Below are 23,568 nucleotides of genomic sequence, written 5' to 3' on the forward strand. Positions count from 1 at the left end.
CTGTTAACCTTGCCTTTGGCAAGTCCCTCGCCATCTCCTCCAGCAAAGCAGGACTGGAGGAGCTGTGATGCTCCCCACAGACATGCTATGGCTTCCCCTGTGCTCCTGGGAGAAGAGCAGAAATAGAGAAGGGGCTAGGTCATTTATTTTGCCCAAACGTTACTGCTCCTACTTTCTCTCCTCCTATTTTCACTTGGTACCTGGTAAGGAGCGGTGTGGATGTTGGATGCTCTCAGAAGGATGTGGGCCCCAGCGTCTGCTGCAAATCAGTGTGGGCGCACTGGCACAGCCCCATTAGATTGTGTTAACCAAACCTTTCCATACAACTTTAAAAAAAATTAATCAGTAAAATAACTGCGAATACTGCAAATCAACAGTGACTTTCAACTTTTCCACCCTATTTTGTATTCAATTCCTGAATTAAATCTGCTTGACTGGATTGTGTCCAGATAGTGCTGTTATGGTGTTGTTACTTTTAAATTTAAATTACTTAAAAATGGTGCCCTGTTGCCTGAACCCAAATCTTTTGAAGTTGCCATGGAAGATTTTTTTTTTTTTTTTGGCTTTTGGCAGCAATATTTCCCATAGATATTATTTTCTTTTCCTCCAAGTCATGTCACTTTCATGACTCACAGAAAGTATCTGTAGCAAGATAGAAAACAAATACTGTCTATAGTCCCATGCATAATTAACAAAAATTAATCAAGTGGATGGCTGGAATGTTTTTGTGCTGACTGCTGTGATTTTTTTTTTGTTGTGTTTTTGGCTTTTTTTGCTTGTTTGGGGGGGTTTTTTTTGTTTTTTTTTGTTATTGCTCTCGTTGCGTTCAGAAAGCTGAAACAATGAGTTATCCACATCAAATTGGGTAAAACACAGATTGTGCAAGCAGCAGCGTAACTCCAGCCTCATGGAGGCTTGGAGGTGCCCACTGACCCCACAAGAGCTGCTGAACATCCAGTTTATTTCACTTCATTTGCTGGTCTCTGAGCATGGGAGGATAATAAAGTCAAGAGCAGTGAGGCCAGTGTGTAGCAAGCGCAAGCAGGGGGGGAGCGGGGAGCAGCTGGGAAGTGGTGCCAAGCGCTCCGGCACCCACAGGTAAAACACCCCGGCCCCTGGGAAGAGCCTGCCCAGCACCCAGTGCAGCTCTCCCAGAGGCTGTGGGTGCCCTGGCTGGGGCTGCCTCTCCCCAAGCACATGGAGAGCTGCTGAGGATCGTCCATGGGTTCTTCATTCATGGGGTGACACTTGTTTTTCCTACCACGTGCTAAAGCGGTCCCTAAAGGACACTATGGGGAAAAGTATTTACATCAGAAATGGAAGCAGACTCTGCTTTCCCAACACTGGAATATATTTAGGAACAGATCGTTTCAATTATTTTTGCCCTCTAGTTCCTTGGTAAATATATAATTGTGTTTATTATTGGATTTGTAGCCTGTTCTTTGGGGCAGACAGAGTATTTAGCAGATCTCAGTTTTAATGTAGAAGAGTCAATTCAGCTTAGAAGAATTCCCTTATGCCAAGTAAGGCTGTGATGTTTATTGTCTCCTGAGAAATTTGCTCAAGTAATTTCATTAGTAAAAGATTTCAGGGATAGCTAAGCCCAGGAAAATTAAAAAGGAAAAAACCCAAGAATGTGCTGCTGTCTTAGTTTAGCACAATTTGTGTCCGTTTTCTAAGTCGTATTTTCATGTTTGAGGCCAGTTTTCAAATGAGGAGACTGAGTTTCGCAGGAATGCCAAACTAGTACATCCAGCTGCCAAAAAATGTTGGCGTCAGGCAGGCCAGGCCCAGTACCCCAAAACGACGTGGGTGCTAGCCAGCCACCTGCCTGCTTTTGAGCGTCAGAGAAATATCTCATTAACGAGACAGATCTTTAAATTGGGTTGGTTGGTTGGGCAATAGGTGGTGGTTCCTGGCAGCCTCCTGGAGGAGAGGAAGCCCCCCCAAGCCAGCAGGGCTGGCGCCTCTCGGGGTCCCTGGAAGCAGCCTTTTCAGCGCTGCCCCTTTCTTAGGGGTGCAGCGTGTTGGGGTGCTGGGAGCCTTGGCAGTGAAATGGTTGTACACAGGTGGTCCATCATCCACAGCAGTAGCATTGCTGGGGTTTGGTGGGCTCAGGAGGATGGATCCCCCCCTGGGGCCAAGGGGTTCCACTTGCACTGTGCCACCCATGGCCAGTCGCAGCCAGCAAGGCAGGGGCTGGATAAGGAGCATGAAACAGGGGTGATAAAATATCAGTTGTCATCATTCAATGCAGAGTTAATTAAAAATGTGAAAAGGCGATTCCTTAATCTTTCCTGCCATAAGAAAGGTTTTGCAGCCTCTCTTTAATTCACCATATTTGGTGGTGAATTAAAAATGGAAAGAATTTGCTGAGGCTCCAAAGGTGAATGATTTTCTTCATGTGTTACATCTCCTCTTTTAGTCGTGCTCTTAGCATCAGTGCTACATGCTGCTCAAGCGAGGCAGGCTTAGGAAATCCCGTGGCTGGAGGGGACACCTCAGATGTGAAGTGGGGCACACTGACCTTGGGCAGGTGGCACCAATTTGGGGCTTTCATGCATGCAACCTTTGGGCTGCTTCCTTTCCTTTTTTTAATTTGTGTAAGTTTCACGCTTTCACAGCTCTCTGTTTTTTGTATACAAAGACATTTTTGGAATTAAACTCATGAAATATTTTGGTGCTTTTTGTGTGGCGGGTTTTGTGTGTTTCTTTTTTTTTTTCTCTTTTTTTCTTGGTGATTAATAGACAAATATCACAAACATTTGAGCAAATAAATTCACCCCTCCTGCTTTCTGTGCTCTGTAATCACCCGGAGGACTCATGCTGTTGCATTAATCTGTATGCAAGCAATCCAGTTGGCAATCTGTGCCAATAAAGGGATTTATCCTCTCACAGTGCACAGAGACTACGCTCAGTCTTGCTGTCAGCACTAGGGTATGCCCCATTTAGTTGTTGTAAGACAGCAGGGGTTTTTCTCCTTGCTGACTTTAAAGTGATTTCTGTGACCTGAAGGGCATGAGTGTGAGGAGGACTAAGGACTTTTGAACCCAATCTGCACAGCATCTGTTTCAGATTGCAGAAGAAATCTTGAACACCTACATGACACTAATAGCAACAAGCCCAACAGTCCTTCATGGCCCCCACACTAATCCTAAATTACAGTAGATATCTGCACTTGCTATGCTCTCATGGGGGCTGTAGGAATGCAGCGAGGACCTGGGGTTTGTTATAGCATGTGAACCTCCCGAGAGCAGGTCTCCAAACAAAAGCCCTGAATCTGAAGGTGATGCTCTCTCCGGAGAGCCTGGGTGGGCTGCAGAGTCACGCCAGGTGTCTCACACCCCTCCTGCAGAACACAGCTGTGGCTTTTCAAAGGTGCTAAACTGCTATGCATGGGCAGCAGATGAGAAATGGGAATGCTGTTAGCCACTTTAATTTGTACATCTCACCAGAAGAGACTTAACTACTGGTTATGTGGTAGTTGGAGTCCTGGCTTTGTGGTTTCCTTCCCTGTCCTGGAGAGAGGACCACCAGCAAACCCACAGTGCTCTGGCCAGGCACCGCATGTCTCGGAGGGAGAGTGACAGACATACGCTGATTATTTTTGGTCCTTAAGGGATCAGCAGCAATTGCTCTTTCCTGGTCTAGCATGACAGACTGCCTGTTGAAATCATGCCTCTGAGTTTGCAATGCTTCCTCATGGGGAATAGAAAATGAAGAGACCCCACTTACTCTTCTGGCTTTATAACATCACAAAAATTTTTTGAATGAGGCACAAACCATAAATTAGAAGCAAATTCCACACAAGGCTGTGATGCAGCAGTGTTTCTCATTCAGTGAAGCCTGTAAAGGGAGGGGGGGCCCTGCAGCCCATCGTGTCTGACTGTGGTGTTCACCTGGTCTCTGCGCAGTGTCCTTTTCCCTGTTCAGGTAGACTGAGAGCTGGGGGCAGGAAACTGGGAACAGGTATGAACGATGTGTCGGAAAATGTGGTTCTCTTCTCAGACATGACCAGACTACCAGTAAGCCCTTTCTTATTACAAAGAGGATTATGCATGTTGCAGACTTTTACCACAGATATGTTCATGCTACAAGTTATGAAGATCCTATTCCCACTTTTTTCACTGCCAACTTTGCTGGCTTGGTTGTGAATCCAGGATGCTGGGTCTTGGTTCTTTCTCCGATGTGAGGACAGTGTGGTTAATCTTGGGTGCCAAGCTCCTGCCCTCTCCTTCATTCTGCCCAGCTCTTTCCCACACAGAGTCGCTCTGCAGTGGGATGTGTGGGGGATGCACTGTGCAGGGTGTCGGATGTCTGTGGTTGGCATAGGCTGTGTACCAGCCTCAGGCAGACCTCCAGAAAAAAGCGGCTTTATTTTTCTCTTACTCTCCCCAGCCACACTTTCCTCACCTTGGCATTTTTATGCCAGCTATTAATGCAGCTCCAGGATGAATAATACCTTCTTTCAGCATTAGTCCTGTACTTAAGGTCATATTTTGAGTACATCCTATTCCTTGATAGCACATTAGCAACTGTATTACATCAGAGGCCACAGGTATCAGTTATGGTCATTGTGCTAAAGTTTGTGTAGAGCTATAGGAAGAATTTATCTCTCCTGTAAGGCAGTTCATGTCTGAGTGCACAGGCAATGGAAGTGTAGAGGTAAAATGACACAGCCAAGGTCATGCAGCAGATATGGGGAAAGCTGAGATGAGAAATCGATGTTCTGGTCCCTTTGCATCTGCTTCCCTTCTCTTTTGATCTTGGTCTATTCAGTCACCCACTTCAGCCTCCCAGCTCTTTTTTTTTTTTTTTTTTCCCCTCTCGGTCACAGATATACCAGGAGCCACAGACTGTTTCTAAAGGGTCAGTGGAAGACAACTGAGCAAAGCAAGTCTCACGTCAGCTGTCCTACCCTTGCTATATGGAGGGGTCTGAACTACCATGGCAAAACTGCTAGGCTGGAAGTTTCCAAAGGGGAGCAGATTTGAGACTGAGCCTTCTTAGCACTTGCTTCAGCCATCTATGGTGATTCCTTGTCCAGCTTTGGGCTTAATTATTGCCTACATTTCAAAGTGGGAGCCCAACTGCTCAACCTGAATGCTAAGGGGTTCCTTCAGGTGCTGCAGTGTTTGCTGCTGAATTGATTCTCCTAGAAACCCAGATCACATTTACACGACATGGGTAAGAAGCCTCCCTTTTTAATGCCATGGCCAAGATGTGGTTTCTGCGTTTTTGGCTGCCCTGGAAATGGAATTTTATCTGAAGTACAGGCTTGAGCACAAACGATCCTATTTATCTATACTTGCTAAACTGGTATTTAAGCTGTTGCAACTTTGCCTATAGCTATTCCAGGTTCTTCACTAGATTTAGGGTATGGCATTCGGCTACCTTAAAGCATTGATTTTAAGCATTAATCTCCTGTAATTGTTACACTAAGGCCAGGTTAGGCTAGCTTAATATTTGGACAAAACCAGAAAAGTATCTCTATGCCCTCTGACAGATCCCAGGAGTAGATTGTGGGACTGACAAGTTTGTTGAGATGTCTCAGCTCAATGGGGTTAGGAGGACCATCTACCTAATGTCTTTCTTCAGAAGTCAACACTAATGGATATTAATGAGTGTCAGGGGAAATGGAATAAAAACTGATGCCTGTGAATATCTCTCTTCAGCCAAATTATTCTGCTGTGAGACCCAGAAATGATCAAGTGCAGTGAAAAAGACTGTTAGCATTCTTATTCTACAGACTCTTGTGCATGAGAGATCCTCTGAGGCTCATGAACTTCACAGCTGTCTCTTGATTTGGGGCATTAGTGATCAATGTCGTTATCAGCTTTCTCTAGGCAGTTTTTCTAAGCTTTTATTTTTCTGGCAACTCTAGCTTAACAACTTTATGAGGGTGCTTGTGTTCCAAGTTTGACATTTATTTTGCATGATGGATGCATCGTGAGGATGACAGTTATTTCTTCCCAGTAGCTTGTAGCTGAGTTTGGGAGATTTGTAGACCATTAATTTCATGGAAGACCTTGAGTCAGCTGATGGTTGAGGAGACAATTACTGCTATTTGGTTGCCCATAACTTAAGCTGAGATACTAGCATCAGATTTGACCATCATGAGGGACATCTCTGTGGTGTTAAGGGCCCAGGACATAGTGGAAGAGATACTAGGAGTGTGCTACCTCCCTTGTGTAGGCTCCTGGTAAATGCCTGCTTTGGCCATACTGGTCAAGCTCTTCAAAAACCCCAGGCTAACCATGCAGTTACAGCTATAAATGTTGCAAAGCACGAGAACTAGATGTGCCGAGGAGGTAAATGAGTTATAGCTTGGTTCACCCCAAGTAATCAAGATCTTCTGTGATCTTAGCACTTGTGTTGTTTGGATAAAGCTGCATTGAGGGTAGAGAATGTGCAGTGACAGGGAATGGCTGAACCCAAAGGACTCTCTGTACTTTACTAAAAATAGTGTAGTTTAAAAAAGAAAAAAACTTTTGCTGTTCTGCTAGGGGAATGATAGGACAACTTGCCCAAATGTATTTAAAATGTGAGCTTTGGGATGGCACTGTAAGGACAGAAGAGATATTGTCTCCAGCTGCAGTAGATCTGGTATCAAAAAGAACACTTGGCATAAGTAATGTGAGATTCCTCCATGTCCCATGTCTGTGCTCAACCTTCAGAATAATTAACACTGATTGTTGGCTTTCTCATCCAGTGTGCTGCAAGGCGTGCATGAAATCTGGCAGCAGTGGTGAGAAATGCACAGGACCATGGAGAAAAAGCTGCAAGACCCAAAGGCCATTGGCAATACTCACAGTGAAGGTACCTGGAGGGCTTTGGTTCCAGTCTCCCAAGCAAACCTACAGCTACTTTCACTGGATATTTCAGCTGAATCATGGTGTGTCCTCTAGAAAAGCAGGTTTACTTCACAAAATCCAGTCTGATAGAACTCAAAAGGTTGTAAGAAGCTGAAGGCAATGGAGCAACAAGTCGGTCCCTTTAGACAGACAGATTAGGAGGGGTAACTTGTTATGGAGAGGGAGGAGATGTGGAAACACTGATCAACTGGGATTAAAAATAAAACCAGAAAACAGTTCTCAGCTAAATGAATACAGGGGAAAACAGCTTGTGCAATTACTTTTCTTAATGAGGGACAGAACTGGAGGATGAGTATGATTTATAAATGGTGGTGGTGTGGGGGGAATTGTTTTGGTATTAATCAAGCACCAAAATTCAGAGCTAAGATCAAATGTAATTCTTCTTTTCAGTACTTAGAACACCTTGGAGAGACTTGTTTCAATTTCTATATTCATTTAAGAATTTGCATAGCATAACATAAACTAGAGGTGTTTATGGAACCCTTGAATATAGCAAATTATAAGACAGTACCAATTTATCTTCATTAAATCGAGATGAACTCTAGGTACACAAGACCGAAGGGAACCAACACAATGCTTCTGGCACTGTCCTGTAATGTTCTGATTTGAGCTGAAACATCTTAGTTGGCTAAAACACAACCTTGAATGTTTCACAGGTCTGTAAGAGGGTTTTGTGCTCCCATTTCCCCCTGTGGCTTTCTATCTTAAACAAGGTTGAATTTTGGTGCAGGGTTCTAATTACATGCAGTTTCTCTGCACAGTTAGGGAAACTGCCTATATATTTTCTTATGCATTAGGAGGAAGTTAATTGCATTTCCAGTTGCTTCATTTCATCTTTCTTAAAGGATAAACACAGTTCGTTATGGTTCATGCCACAGAGTAAATCAGGATTTTTATGAATATGAACAAGATACCTTCTCATTCACATGAGTGGAGGTGTCTCTCAAACTCATGGAAGAGTATAGGCATGTTTTCAAAGCTCAAAATACAGAAGACACTATGAAAATATAATCCTTTGTGTCATCTTTTTTAATCTGTCATTTTTTCCCTCTTCCTCAACTATAAAAAGAGAAAAGAAAATAACAGAATAGTTCTTTCACAGTGAATCCTTGTCCCTAATGTATGCATGACAATGCTTATTCTTTATTGTCCAGCTTTATTCTTCTAACTTTTGGCATGTCCACAGTATGAATCCTGCCCAGATTTTAAATTCCTTTTCATTTCCAAGAGAGTGTGCAATTTGTATGTTCTGCAATGACTAGCAGAGCTGCCCTCAGCTTAAGGGAGAGGTAGAATAAGAATGCACTCTCAGCAAATTGCCATTGCTCTAAGATGAGGTTACTTGTCCAAGTAAGGAGTTGAGGGGACCTGAAGCTGTTTGGTGCTCTGAGTATAGTGGAACATTTTGGTGTCTTACTGAAACGGCACTGAGAAGTATAAAGGCATGTTCAAGAGTTCTGTTATGTCTTTTTAAGCAGTGTCCTAGGTAGCTGCACATACGAATTATTTTGACTTTACTTCTCTACAGTTCTGCCTACACACTTAATTTGGTGCATTGCAAGTAGATGCTAACAGTACCATGTGAGAATCTTTGCAGGAATGGTTTCTGAGCACTGCAGCTTAATAGAGTGCCCAAAATTAATTTTGTTATTAATTTCCCTGTAGAGGAGAGGCATTGCAGCAAGCAGGGTTTTACAGAAAACCTCCAGCTTCCTGCAGACACAGTCTCTTTTGGCGGATTCTCTACCTGAAGGTATAAAATAAGTTATGTACTGAGATTTGCTTTCTGCATGGAGTAAATCTCTCGTTTTAATCAAACGCAGAGTTTTGGGAAAAAATCTGAGTGTTTTCTAGTTAAGATTAAGTATAAACTTTTCAGGAGTGCCTAAACGAAGATGCTGTGGATCTGATTTATGAAGGTGTTTAGCTGGTTAAAACGGTGGAGGAACGGTTACTGGGAGTTACAGAAATGTGAAGGTACCTAATTCTCCTTGCAGTCACACTTACTAGGATTTTTGTCTTTTCCTGTCATTCTCACTAACTGCTGCTCTGAACCTTGAGGCAATTAAATACTTTTTGCATAACCAGCCCAAAGATACACAGGCATGGTTGCAAATTTAGCTAGATAGGCTGCTTCTCCTAAGAACAGCCTCCTACATCTTGTCTCAGTGTCAGTATTTGCTGCAACATGTTTCTAGTGAGTGGAGTTCACAGGTGTAGTCCTACACTTTGCATAGCTTGAATGTTGCCCAGTTTCCTCCTGATTTTTTCTTTGGAGGTTTGATGGGGTTTGGTTTTTGCCCTATGGGTGACCCCATTTGCCATGGGAAATCTTCTCTGCATAAAGACTTCATTGCAATGCAGACTGCAATAGTTCCTACAGTGGTTTCTCACTTTAGTATTACTTTCATTGCCCTTAAAAGCATTGATGTTTCAAGTAGATATTTTATACAGGTGTTTTGTATCACCTGATGGGAGTTGATTTCGCCCACTAGATAGTACCTCATATTTAAAAGTGCTGATCTCCAGAATGCTGCTTACTAAGCAAGTGAGCAGAGGTGGAGAGCTGCTGCAGATAGCGAGGTATATCCATGCCATCTACAGGTAGAAGAATGAAGCTGGGAATGTACAACTTTGACATCTCTCATGCTGTCCAGGTTTGCTCTCGAATCCTGTCGCGGTGGCACTCGGGGAGAATGTGAAGGTGTTTTATGAGAAGGGAATTGAGGGGGGGAAAAAGTCAGTGGAGCCCAACAGTTTGTCACGGAAGACAAAACTTTTTAATTGACTGTCAAACCATAACCTTGGAAACCTAAGGAAAAGAGGCATCAGCATGTCTGTCAGCACAGATAGGCATCAATCTTCCCTGGCTAGACAGCAACATGATCACTTCTGGGATAACATCAACAACTCGGAACTGCAGAAAGCTGATCTGTCCTGTTACAATGGAGGGGAGGAGGTGGGATGCAGCACCTCCCTTCATTTGTTCAAGCTGTGTTACATTTAGATTGTTTACAGCTGCTTTTTAATTAGGAGTGATTAAAACCTGTATCTCTATTTTGAAACTTTTACTTTGTTATGGCCTGTTCTTAGATAAGGTCAAACTGGAGAGAACTATCATCTTAACCATTTTCTTTCCATGTTTCCTACTGTTTTTGTGATTTCCTTTGTCTTAGCGTAATATATCCTCACAAAACAGGGATGGAGTGGTTGATAGGAAATACTTCTAAATAGCTGTAATTTCAGCAGAAAAAAGATCATAAATTGCAAAAAAAGAGAAAAATCTACTTAAGAACAATTTGTTATCTGGAAAAAGCCTTGGAACCTGATCTGACTAGGGGAGAAAACAACTCCTTTTCCTTTTAAAAGCACTTTCCTACCCATTTGGTGGTTTTGGGGACCAGTCAGTGGTCCTGCACGTCCTGTGGAGGGAGCTTATTTCTTGACCAACATCCAGAGCTCCTGACATAGCACCTGAGGCAGTCATTTGTCTCACTTTGCATGGAGAAGATGTAATACAGGAGCCTTCCTACAGGCCTGGTAAGGGGCGAATTCACCATCCTGTGCTAAATGATTCTGTCCATCCTGAGGCAAACACTATTCCCACTCTGCTTTGCAGCTCAGTGGTGTTGTGAATTTTGTCCAGGATTTCTTGCCTCTGGAAGTACATATCCAGGACAAGCTGTTGCTTCTTGGAGAAGCATTAAGCATCCCTCCTTACCTGCCTCTCTGGTCAGCTTCACCTCTTCCTGGTGGCTCTAGCAAAGCCATTGTGACTCGCATCTCCTGCTGTGCTCTGAAAGGCACATCTTCAGGAGCCTCAGGTAAAATGTTAGCGCTGGAGAGCTTATCCTGTGTGTCCTTCATGCTACACTTCCAGCTGTGAACTCAAACACTCTGCTGGGCAGTGAGGGCAGGTCAGGAAATATCGTAAGCAAGGGCAGTCCAGAGACACTCTGCCCTGCCTCGTTCTGTGACAAAGGTTATGAGTAGAATTGTGTAAACAATTGTGATGGGTGACTGAACTGCCTGGAGTTATGGACACTGATATTTTTTTCTGTTCTCGCCGAAATGAAAACCCTCAAAAATTAACTTTGCATCAAATTAAGTGCTCTTGGTACCAGTGCCAGTAGTCTTAGTTGATCCAAAACTCTGGGGTTTAGCTTTGTTTTTTTGTCACTCTACTTGTTTTGCTCCAGGTAAACTAGAGCAGTTCTTTTTAATAGGGAAAATGTGAACTGTCGAAAAATGTTGGACAGACTGGGTTGTGGATGTAATGTGTAGTGATGGTATGACATTATGAGATTTCTAGCCTTGTCATTCTGCCTGGAAAAAAAAATAAATGAGAGGCCTGTTTTCTGCTACTGGAAAGCAACTATGGATGAGCATGGTCCCTGCTATCTCCACTTTGGTTCTGCAATCTGTTCTTGGTTTTGGAGTATCTCTGCATTTTCCCCTGTAATGGCAAGGACCATGGGAATGAAGTGCATGTTGTAAATGAGGTTAAGTGAAGGCACTATGATTTATTATAACAGTATTGCTATCTTGTCTCAACTTCTTTGCACAACTTATTCTAATGTCATCCAGTGTTATCTGGGAGGAGAAGGGGGACATTAACTTACGGCTCAATTTATATTAATTGCATTTCCTTTTTACATGCCTGGACCAAACTTTTGCTAGCTGCTTTGCAGAAGTTTAGGGGAGGTAATCAACAATACCATGGCCCATTGTACACCACATTTCAAACAATTCATATGACATTTTCTGAATTAAAAATAATTAGTAGCATAAATGATCAAACTAGTTCGTCGAAGGGCAAACATCTGTGCCGACTGAAAAGCTTTGAAGACACCAGCCCATTAACACCCATTAAATTGATGATATATGGGACTGTGCTAGAGAGCTGCCTTTGTGGGCGTTCTCCAGACAACTTGAGGCACACTAATTTTCTCCCTGAAGTGCTGACAGTGTTTAAAAGCCCTTTGGTGTACCTGGCCTCCTTTATCCCCACCTGTTCTGGTTCTGGAAGCACAGTGCCTTGTCTGGAGGATCCTACGTGCACAAATGCTGTGTCCAAAGAGAGGGTATGAGTGCATGGAAGGGCGTGTGAGCACCCTCTGCATGGGGTGACCCGGAGACTCTGTCTCATGAGGTTTGACAGGCAACTTCTGATTATTCAAACACATCTTCATTTGCCGTCCCAGCTGCTGATGGGAAGATGAGGTGAATGGCTGGAGACAGCAACCGTCAGTGACAGAGGGATTTAGCAGAAGACGTCAGGCAGACCTCTGGGTCTTGGCCCTGTGTTGTTTGCTGTTCAAATGTGAATTAATAGAGACTCAAAAAGCTTATTCCCAGCCAGCGTGTGTGTAAATGGGTATGTTTAAGGTGGTATATGAGGAGTGTGATGTTGCACCAGGGAAGTGATTTAGCAAACAATTCTAGGCTTGTAAAAGATCTGGGAGCAACGTGGGAGCGCATGTTTCATCCTTGTGAGGCCCATCAAGATGCAAATCTCTGTGTATATTGGCCAATGGCAATGTTTCCATAAAAATAAACAAACAAACAAAAAAACCCCAACCAAACAAAAAACCTCCAAACAACAACAAAAAACCCCAAACAAAAATGAACAAAAAACCCCATATGAAATGCAGACTGTTTCATCGCTTTCTTCAATACTCATAGCTGAATTTTTCCCAGTCTGGGAAGTGCTTGCCCTTGCAACAATCCCCGCACTGGGCTACAGCATTTCTATAACCCCATTTTACTGTGGTGGAAGTGGGTTGTGGGGAGCCTGCAGGACTCATCTGTGAGCATGTTCAGCTATAGAAGAGAGACATGAGCCTTGGTGTTCAAAACCCAAGGCTAGTCTCTTAACCCTGGACCAATCTCCGTGCCTTTAAGTTGATTTATGTGTAGGATTTCACCTAAAATGTATACCATAAGTCATGCAGACACATTCTGCATTAACAGAATTAACATGTGCTTACAATCTAGGTTTAAATGCACATTTCCATAATACAGGGTCCATTGCATGGGTGCAAACAATTATTTTCATGTCATATAAGGACATTTATTTAAGATCCACCCTCCAACTTAAAACATAGAACCTTTTTATGCTAGAGAGAGACTATATCCAGCCTCTTCTGGAAAACTGGGATTTGTAGCCTTTGGGGCTAAAAGATCTAGTTATAAAAGGAGGGTCCTTGTCATCAGGCTGGAAGCTTGTTGGTAAATTCAGCAGAGCAAGCTAACCTGACAACCAGATGCTTTCGCTCAAAGGTAAAAGTTGAACATGCAGTCTTCTGCTGAAGCCCGGTTGTGTCCTGTCCACAGCTGTTAGTCCTGCTCACTCAAATGATTGGAAATTAATTACTCTTGACACACCTCAGCTACTAGCAGGTTCAGCCAGCAAATATCTGATGCAGAAACCAGTAGGAAAACCGAGTTTTAGCCTGAAAGCTCTAGGTATGTTATGCCATTAAGTAATTTCTATTCTATCTGCTCAGCTCCTTCTTTTCTCTGCCTAAAAATTCCTACCAGTCTTTTAAATTTAAGCAAATTAAGGATAGTCACTAAACTACTTGTTATTAATATCCCAGCACTATTTTCTAATTCCGAATTCATGCTTGAAATGCATTAAAACTGCTAATCCTTGACAAGGCAGCGAAATTTGATGCTGATTTATTGATGTGTTCTTTTAAGAAACTTTGGGTTTCTTGTCTATAAATTGAATTTAAACAGAGCCTTCAAGGTCCTTCTGAATTTAGAGAGTAGAGAGCAGAGATCTGTGTGCTGAAACATCACATGTCCTTGAGCTTACTGTACTAAGGAGGGGTTGCATCGCTTTCCTAACGGGATGTATCTGTGCCTTAACAGTCGTCTCTTAAGGCTGGCCATGCCAATGGCTTCTCCCTCTCTCACGACTTGAGTTCTCCTCCTTGCACAACTTGAGTTGTCTCGGTTCACTTTTAAGAATGCTCAAATCCCTGCTCTTCCACTGAGCTTTTTTGTTCCTGTCTCGAGCTCAGGCGTTGCTCTGTATCGTAGGTGGTTCTTAATGAGCCATCCCAGACGTGGGGTGTCAGTGCTGAGCCTGGCAGAGGCTCTGTTGTTCTGCAGGGAATTATTTTAGAGTCTTTGCACATTTTTCATTACCTTGAAGCCTGATTTCAATCTTAGTCCTGTACGTTTATGTTAGTAACATGCTCCTTTACTGAGGGAAGTTTGTTATTTTCAGAGCATTGCAGTTATGCGGTAATTGTTGCTTTCCTTGGTTGTTATTTTCTTGCCTGAGAAGGAGTGAATGCTGGGGAGGCTCAGAAAAAGCCAGCTATAGGAACCTGCGCTCTGTGCCTTCCTCGCACTGAGCAGAGCTGCACTTTTCCACAACAAGGCTTTTCCAAACATGCAGCCACCTTTGCAACTCTGGGAAAGACGTGAGGAGCAGCCTGTGCATCCAGACCAGGCTTGGAGCAATCCTGGCTGCTGGGGGGGCTGCCACGGGAGGGAGCAGCTCGCCTGGGCTTGGGTAGTCAAGTAATTAGAAATCTAGGAAAAGCAGGTGGCTAACAACAGCACGTCAACTGTGACTGATGCTATAGCAAGCTCTGCACGGGCACGGAGGCACTAATACAAGGTTTCTTTGGGTGGCTTGGTTTCTTGCCCTACCACTGTCTTTGAGGGTTTGATATTTCTGTCTTGCTTTAGGTTAAAAGCTTCGAATTTAAGTGATTTCATCCCAAAGCTGCCTCCCCCATCCTGTCTATCATCCCAGATATTTTTGTTTCGGAAATGCTTAAACAAAATGTTTTGTCAGTTTTAAAAACACCTCATAATTTGACAAATTAATTGAAATGAAACTTTCCCTGAGGAATATTTTTTAGATGGCAATTATCACCTCAGATGTTTCCGGGAAATTGACAGCAAGTTGTATTGAATTCTGAATTACTTTGAAATTGAAAAAGGTAACTGCTATTGAACCCCAACAAAACTTTCTGACAAACTGACCACAGTAACAGTGCTCTTGTCAGCTCTGGAAAATATCCTTTATTTAAGACGTGTGATTCCAGACATCATGATATGAGGTCACTGTCCTGATACGGATGTATTTTCAAAACTGAGAGAGATGGAGGTGGAAAGGGGCTGGCATAGTGCATCAGAAGAGGATGCAGCCAACGCTGCCTCTCTCCAGCCAGCACAGGGGCTACCAAAGCAGTGCGAGTTTAATATACATATTGATATAACTAGGAAACGGGGCAGCTCTCCTTCTGAGCCTCTAAAGTTCCCAAGTGCCAAGCTTTTCTTGCAGCGAAGAATCAGTTTTCATGAATGCTGGGCCAGAGGTGTCACTCGTGGCCACCACACCCCTCTCCCTGTGTCCCTTTGTCTCCCAGGGCTCCTTCCCGGTCCCCGCGATCAGAGCCCATCTGGCTCTCACCGCCTCGCACCACTTGGCTCTGCTCTGGATAATGCTGCCTGGTGTCATCTCTGAGCTCATCACTTCAGGCATGTCGTTCACATTTTTGCACAAAAAACCAGTGTTTGTCCTGCTGGATCCTCCCTGCTGGGTCAGGATTATCAGCACACTTTGGGGGGAAAACGCGCTCAGGCTGATCCATCTTTCTGCCTGTCCATAAATACCCATGGAGTAAGGAGAACACACGCACATGCCTGTGAACAAATAGCAGCTCGTGTTTATGACTCCTTATTGTGATTTCTATGGCATTGCTGTGGAGAACTTTTCTGCCTGGCTATCCTTAAAGGGTTATCAATAAAGCACAATAAAGTTTTGGAAATTCAGGGGAGTGTGAAACTTGTAATTCCCAGGTATTGAGGCTGGGTTGGTGGGGTTGGTAACTGGTGAAAGTAATGTCCAGAGCTTTCTGATGGTGCATCTTGGCTTTTCTGGGGTTTCCTTGCAGAGATTTTCCTTCCTGAGACCAAACACATCCCCAGCTGCATCACATACCATGTTAGCTGAGCTGGGTTTCCTGAAATGCTTTGTCCTCTTACCAGGCAACAGCTTTTAAATGAAACAAACAAACAAACAAACAAACACTGCCTCTGAGCCCAGATATCACAGGGGTGGGAGTGAGAACTCAGAGGTGATCCCTAAGCAGGATCCTTAGCCTGGAAAGTTAACAGCACACTGAATTTTCTCCATATAGTGTTTGATTCATTGCTAATAAAGTTGTATGCTGGAAAGAGGACAAGACTACATCTGCCTGGCATTTGAGTCTGGATTTCACAGCAGATGGGGCTGACCCCCATTCAGCACTGCTGGAAATTCCCTGAGAAAAAGCCCGTGGCTAAGACATCTAATGTTAATTACAGAAAATGTCGACTGAAATACCTGGAGGAGATAGGCAGTAGCTGAAGTCCGTAGAATCCAAAGGGACGTGTCTGAGTGGCATTAATTTTTAAAGCTTTAATCAGGATAAAATCCCTCTACAAAGTCTTAAGGGGAGTAGGAGAAATTTGTTTAATTTTTGGAATATAACCTGAAGGAGAAAGCAATAATTTCAGCAATCTCTAGTGATAACAATGTTCTTAATTGGACAATAGGAAAAACAAACCCCTCATTTTTACCCATTGAAAATTCAGCTGAAGCCAGAGAGCAGCAACTCCATTATCTTTATAAGCCATTCTGTAAAATTTAATCTCCTGCATACTCCATTTTTGAAGTGAGACTTCCCACTGCCCTGATAGACACTTCCCTGCTAAAGCAGAAGGGGTTTTGCCCAGGAAGAAGCAGGTTTCTCCCCTCCCTTGCTGACCCGTTTGCATGGCCAGCGGTGGGTTGAGCCATGTAGAGAGGACCTACTGCATTCCTCTGCATCCCCAGGAGCTCTTCATCCTGCTCCAAAAAAAATCCTTCCTCGCCAGAACATAATAGCGTGCTAATGACCTTTCAAAACCTGGAGCTGTATTCTACAGGTGTGTGAGGCATATGGCTTCTCCCCTATTAGCAATGCAAATTTAATCAACCAGAATAATATTCAAATGTTTGCCTCAGCACGAGCCAACAACCGACAAGCAGTTGTCACTTTTCCCCGCTTTTGACAAACACAAGAAAGAACTTTGATTAAAACTTCAGTTCTCCTTAAAACAGATATCCCTTTAAATGAAAGGAAGAAGCATCCCCTAGAAGATCTATTGCATTTCCACTGTCACTTCACAAGAAAACTGCTTTTTATGTCCAAATCTCAGCAACCTCAGATAGAAAAACCTGTTACTTTTCAGTTGAAAAGCAATCCTTGTCACTAAACATACTGTAATTCAGCAAAGTGACAAAGTTCAGGTTGATCTGCATATTTTTCCCATTTGGGATTTTTATTGCATTTCAATTTAATTTCATAGCACGATGCTGTTTGTTGTTGCCTGACTCTTGCTAATAGCCTCAATATGCTGTGTGTCTACTCTTCTGTCTGTCAAACAGCACCAGGTCACTGGGTTTATAGACTTCACCGCAGAGCAGGAGTCTGGAGTGGTTTAATACCCTCCTTGCTGCCACAGCACAACCTTGGTGACCTCGGTGGCACTCCTGGGAGAGGTCAGCGTGGTCACACATCACGGCAGGGGCTCACCGAGGCAGGACCTGGCTCCAGGGTGCTTTGCCCATTTTGCTGGCTAGAGTAAGTACATATTGCTGGTGATTTGCAGAAGATGGTGGTAGTTGGAGTTTTGTTGCAATCTTGTGGGAATGGTGAAAGAAGGACAAGGACAGAATACAGAAACAAGGGTCTAGGTGCAGATTTCTCTCTGAAAAGCTACAGGTTAAAACATACAGGGGGCTGTTTAGGGCTGGCTTATAAATCTACATGATAACCTGCAGACTAAAGCAAGACACAGTCATTTTTCTCTGTGTGGTACGTTCTCAGACAGGACCCGATATAGAGACATTGCTGTTGGTGCAGCTGTGGTTGAAGGAAAGCTCTGAGCCAGGCTTGTCCAGGGGTCAGGACCAGGATCCCATTGTTGAAAACGTATTTGTTGCTCAGAGATTTACCCCTGCACTGGGTTATGGCACAAGTACCACAACCGAATAGGAGATTCCTGTCGCTGACCTCTTCACAGCATAACGGTGTCCCACACTCTTGGATGGGGATGATCTTGTTCCTCTGGGTGTTTTGGGGAGCTTTGCAGTGTTCCTGGACCAGCACAGGCCCTCCCATCATCACTCGGGACAGCCATGGCTGCACGTTACTCATGAAACTGGTCTTTTGTCTGCAGTGTGATTTTTGATCTGACGGGCACCAGGTTTGACCTTGATGGCACTTCAGTGGAGCTCATTCATGCTGGTGAAGACAAGATCTGGTCCCACGGCCTGCCTCCAAAATAACGGTATCCACATTCTCTGGTAGGTGAAACCAACTCTTTTCTGTTTGCTTAAAAAATGCACGTGGTGCTGCACCCCGAGGCTGCCTCCTCTTGTCATCCGGGCAGTTAGAGGAAACTAGAGTTATCACATGAGGGCTGCAAGACTGCACTTAAAATCTCAGATATTTGTGGTCGTGTCATTTTCCATTCATCTAGTGAAAGAAAATTTGAAATTACTGCAGCAGATAATTATGGTAGTAGTTTTCTTATGTTCCCATTTGCTGAATGCTGATCGAGAACGGTTTGCTAATGACTTTGCTGAGTTATTTCAAATAGTATTATCTTTTATGGGACTAGAAACAGTCTTTTTATTGCGAGCTGCTTTATCTAAAAAGGCCTTGCATGACACATCCTTTTAAAGGACCATTTGATCACAAAAAATATCAAAGTCTATCTGACTGTTGCAGAAACACGGAAACTGCGTTGTCTGAAGATGCAGAGCTAGAGCATTGTGCATGATAAAGAAGGGTTCTGCTTACTCTGTGGCCTTTCAGCTGCAGCAGTGGGACAGTCATACCTGTGTGTCACTGTCCCAGGGCTGGCTGGACACTGTGCCTTATGGACTTCAGCTGTGTCCGAGGTCTGCTGCTGGGAACTGAAGTTGTTAGGGGTGCAGATGGGACAGACCTGGGAGCTATGGTCCCATGAGCAAAATAAGAACACAGCCAGCTTCAGTGTTAAGGGAGTTTATTTTCCCTAGGTTTCCTAAAGCAGATACTCAGCCACGTATTACAGAAATTCTTATGAAATGATGTATTTATAAGGTACAGCATAGAGAAGCTCGAGCAGTGTGCCTCTGGCAGAGGGACCTCAAATAAGGAAACCCTGGGGCAACAATACCCTTACAATCTAAGATTTCCACCCTTCACACATCAGTTAGGGCCAACTGTAAAATTAGAGTCAAGGGTCTCCCTCCCCGTTCTTCATTGGATCCCTTCGTTTTAGTCAGGCGGGCTGCTTCTTATCTCTGTGAGTAGTTGTCTTTTTAAGGACCAGAATAGACGTCAATCAAAGTCCTAAACTTCAGTTGCTATTTTGCACCTGCAGCTGGGGAGAAAAATAAGTCTTGGCAATAACCAAACTCAGTTTCTTGTTGTCTTTTGGATGCACCATTCCTTTACTTATCTCTAGGGATGTAACTCCTGTTGATGATCAAAAGCTCCTTTATCTTCTTCCTTGAACAAATTCTGGGACTCTTTTTTTGCTTAACAAGACAGAAAGTTCAAAAGGTCACAATTTGTGCCCTAAGTTACTTATGTTAAACAAGTTCTATAATAATCAGTTTCTAAACAAGTTCTGTAAGCAGCAGTATACCAAATAATTCAACAAGCTAAGGCAGTCTGTTCCGTATCACTAAGGAAAATACTAAGCTAAAATACGAAAGCTGGACTTCAGCAACCGGAGTCTGTCTCTGCAGTAGCCGAGGGGTGGCCGGGGGGTCTCTGGGTCCCCCTGCTCCTGGCTATGCCACCCCCACGGCTGCTGCTGCTCTCCGCATCCCTGTCTGCCTTAGGACAAGGCATCTCACTGCCGCGAACTTGGTTGGATGGGGTTTTTTGCCCCCTCTGAGTTTTTTTCCCATGGCCTTTGATTTATGCAGGAGCTTGTTTGCAGGCTGTTTGTGAAGTTTCCTGCCCCTGCTGTTGTTGCTGTAGCCAGCGTGTTTCTGGCCTCCAGCCAGGTACATGTGGCCCTTCCTGAGATACCGGCTGCTCCTCGCTCCAGCGTTTGAGTGCTGCCCCTTGGTTCCCGTGTGCCGTCACCCCGCTACATGGCCTTCAGCCTAACGCTGGGGCTTCACGGGAGGGCTGCAGGACATTGTCTGTACCAACGCAGACATGGGGCCTGGGGGCTGGAGGTTTTCATGAGCAGGGTGGCAACTGTGGCTCTGGGGATTTGCTGTCAGCTCTGCAGGGGTGAGGGTGGCTGGGGGGCATGGGAGCAAGTAGTGATGCTGGAGGACCAGGAGGAAACCTCCGCCACCATGGGGACAATAGGACAGAAGAGGTGGGCAACAGTCACAGCTCACAAGGGGGCTGCAAGATGCAGCCGGGCTAGGGCTACATTGGGACGGGGTAAACATCAGCCCTCGCGGGAGGAGGCAAAGCCCTGGGGCTCCTGGTGGATCGTGCAGTTCTGTAGGTAGCAGAAACACAGTGGCAAGTGCAAGCGATGCTCCAGCTGCGCTCCGCAGGGTGCAGGTTTCACACACGTCTCTTACAGAGCTTTTATTTTTGTTTTCCTGGGGAAAAATACACTTCAACATCTCTTCTTGCTGTGTCGCTTGTTTCTCTTGTAACCAGACAGGAGTGTGAGTGCCTGAATCTGTTGTGATTCTGGGGTTGTGGCTTGGTTTGGGTTTTTTGAGTTTAATAGAACTTGTTTAGCACTGACCAGCAGTGAGGAAAGAGTCTTTGGGCATTTTCATTCCCTTGATTGCTGATTTTTGTTTACTTCAACCTCTTGAAAAGCAAAACACTTCTTATCTCTGCACAGGAGATGATGCCATCTCTTTAGCTGTAGCCTACTTAAGAAAAAGGGTGTTTTTCTGATGCCTATGTTTTCTCCTGAGAAAACATGAAACACAATGGAAGGAGTTTAAGCAAAAAGCCAAAGTCCTTGGACTCCAAAGGCATCAAAGCTGAGCTACTTTTCTTTGAAAGTATTCTTTGAGTGGGCTATGGTTATCCCTAGGCATTTATAATGCCACCCATCAGACATGTTTTATCGTAGCTAATTTTATCTTCCATTTCTTGATGCTTTCGTTTTGTTTTGTTTTGTTTTGTTTTTACACTTTGATGCAGTTAACTAAACAAGCTTAAATATGCTCCCAGGAGAAAATCTAGCTCTGGGAGGTGGTGCAGCTTGGGACTGGGCTGTGCAGGCAGCCCTTCCCAATCTCCCCCCACCCCAGCAGAGTGGCTTCTGCTTTGGTTGTGTGCGCCAGCAGACCTGGATGTCCCCCCAGTGCCACTACCCCAGGTGTCCCTTCTCCTCTGTGCTCTAAATCCATGCCAAAAACAGCTCTTGCAATCAGCTTTCTTCCTGAGCTGGAATGTCTGCAAAACCAAGTGATTCTGCCTGTTCTCGACACATTTTCATTAGACTACATCAGGCCAGCACAATAAGGTAGTTTGGTATTTTATTATATCTTGTTTATTTAGCAAAGCGCAAGGAGTTCCTACAAGTGAAATATCCGCACACTACTGACGTTGGCATTTGCTCCATTTGTTGTGATCTGGGCAGGAAGCCTCTCAGATGGAGACAGCTGCAGGTGGGTTTGCAGAAGAGGGAGTAAAAGGTTAGCAGCGTCCTGCTGCTCTGCACAGAACTGATTAGCGGCTGTCAGTCTGTCTGGTGGATGTGGTCTGTGCACAGCACAGAGAAGCTGCAGCATCAGCTGAGTCTGTGTCCTTTGGGGGTCCAATCTCTGCAAACCCAACGGCTTGTGGGGTGAACGTGACTCAGTGATGATACAGGGTGAAAAGCCACAACCCTGGTGTCTAAGGTAGCCAGAATGGCTTAAGGGGGTTGATCCCACAAAGGGACATGCAGAACTACATGCCTTTAATGAAATTTAGACATCATAGATTTGTCCAGGTCATGAGGGAAAACTATATATAAGTCAGTCTTGAGCTGAGCCAAGCTCAGCCTGTCCCCATGGGTGGCTCTGGGCATGAGCAACCATCAAACACTTAAAAAACGCTTTGGGCAGGAGCAAGCATCAAAAACCTCCTGCTGTTCTGTGAGGCCACAGGGACGGTGTGTGTCCCAGGCTGGTTGGATGCTCTTTCACGTGGTACCTGGGGTAGCCTCACCCCTCCCACCACTTGGCTTTTGGTGACTCAGAGCAGACATGAAACGCTGAGGATTTGTTGTAGAAGTTGTGTTCACCATGTGTTTTTCTTATGGGCCTCACTCATGCCAGGAGTAAGGTCCTCACTGTTCAAAACCTGTCATATTCAACTGGCTTCTAATATTTGTCAGGCAAAGTGTTTTCCATTTTCCTACCTAAGTCACCAAAGTACCTTTTCCAATGACTGCTTCTTTTCTTATTATTCTCTCTCCATTTCTGCTACCTGTGCAAGCTGCTTGTTCGCATGTAGTTACTTCATTACACTTGTTCTTTTGTTCAGATTGCTAGTTGTTAGTTTTGAGGTTTTTCTCTTACATTTATTTTTCAGTCATGTAAATTGGCTGTTGTCAGGATAGCTGCAAGCCAAGAGAAAATAATGAGTTTCAGAACAGAAGTAATGAGATAAGAAGTGAAAAAGGTCCTAGCGAGACAAACAGTGGCAAAAACCCATGAGGGGCAGATTTTTGATGATCAGGAATTATCCTGCAAGAAACGTTGCTGATATTAATGGGATGAGTATGGGAGTGCAACCTAACCTACAGCAGAACATTCTTTGAGTTTCATTGGTTTTGAGTTCCTTGGCTCCCAACAGCCCTTCTGAATGATGCTGGTACCCTCTGTCAGCACTGCTCCAGGGGCTGGAGGTCTCCAGAGATACTGTGACTGTCATACTTACACATGCACAAGTGAGTGACATCTCTGCCCATGCACACTAGGTCTTTCTCATTCATCTGTAAATGGCTAAGTGCTCCTCTGGGGTTCCCCACCCCTTTGACAGCAAGAAATTTTGGATTTGTCCAAATCCCTTTCACCACCTCCCTGCAGAGAAAGGTTGGGTTGGTTGCTTGATTTTCAATTGTGTTTGATCTGTGAAATTCCAGAGAAGCCTAAAAACCAGTGTCAGTGCAAAGCAGAACAAAACCTACCGGGAAACAGCAAGACCCAGCTGGTCACAAAGGAGTCGGGCTGCAGAACACGTTGGTCTGAAGCTGCCCAGCTGTGTTCCAGCCGGGCCGGGTTGCTGCACGCTGCTGCAGGCTGTCCCCTCTGCGCCTCGTGGCTGTTCTGCCCTGACGCCCTGGTGTTGGGAGTCCCATGCAATCCACCTCCCACTGCCTTTTCTCCTGCAACAGCCGCAACAAAATAGTTCAAATGCGTTACCCTCCAGGGCAGTGTGTTCGAAGGGTGTCAGAGGGAGAGCTGCGGCTGGGGTCACTGCAGGGAGGCAGAGAAGGAACCATGCTGTGCTAGATGCTTTCCTGTTGCGCCTTCCTGCAGGAGAAGCTGTGTTTGCCGTGCTCGGAGGGTGTGTGTGTGTGTGCCTCTCTGCAGAACTGCCAGGAGCTGTAAGCCTGTAAATTACAAGTGGTAACCTTTAGCAAGAGGCAAGTCAAATCTGCACAGGACTCCAAGGACGTTTGTTTACTCTCTCCATAAGGAGGTATGGCTGGTGCT

Source organism: Caloenas nicobarica, chromosome 12 (assembly GCF_036013445.1).
Source record: "Caloenas nicobarica isolate bCalNic1 chromosome 12, bCalNic1.hap1, whole genome shotgun sequence".
Taxonomy (NCBI): Eukaryota; Metazoa; Chordata; class Aves; order Columbiformes; family Columbidae; genus Caloenas; species Caloenas nicobarica.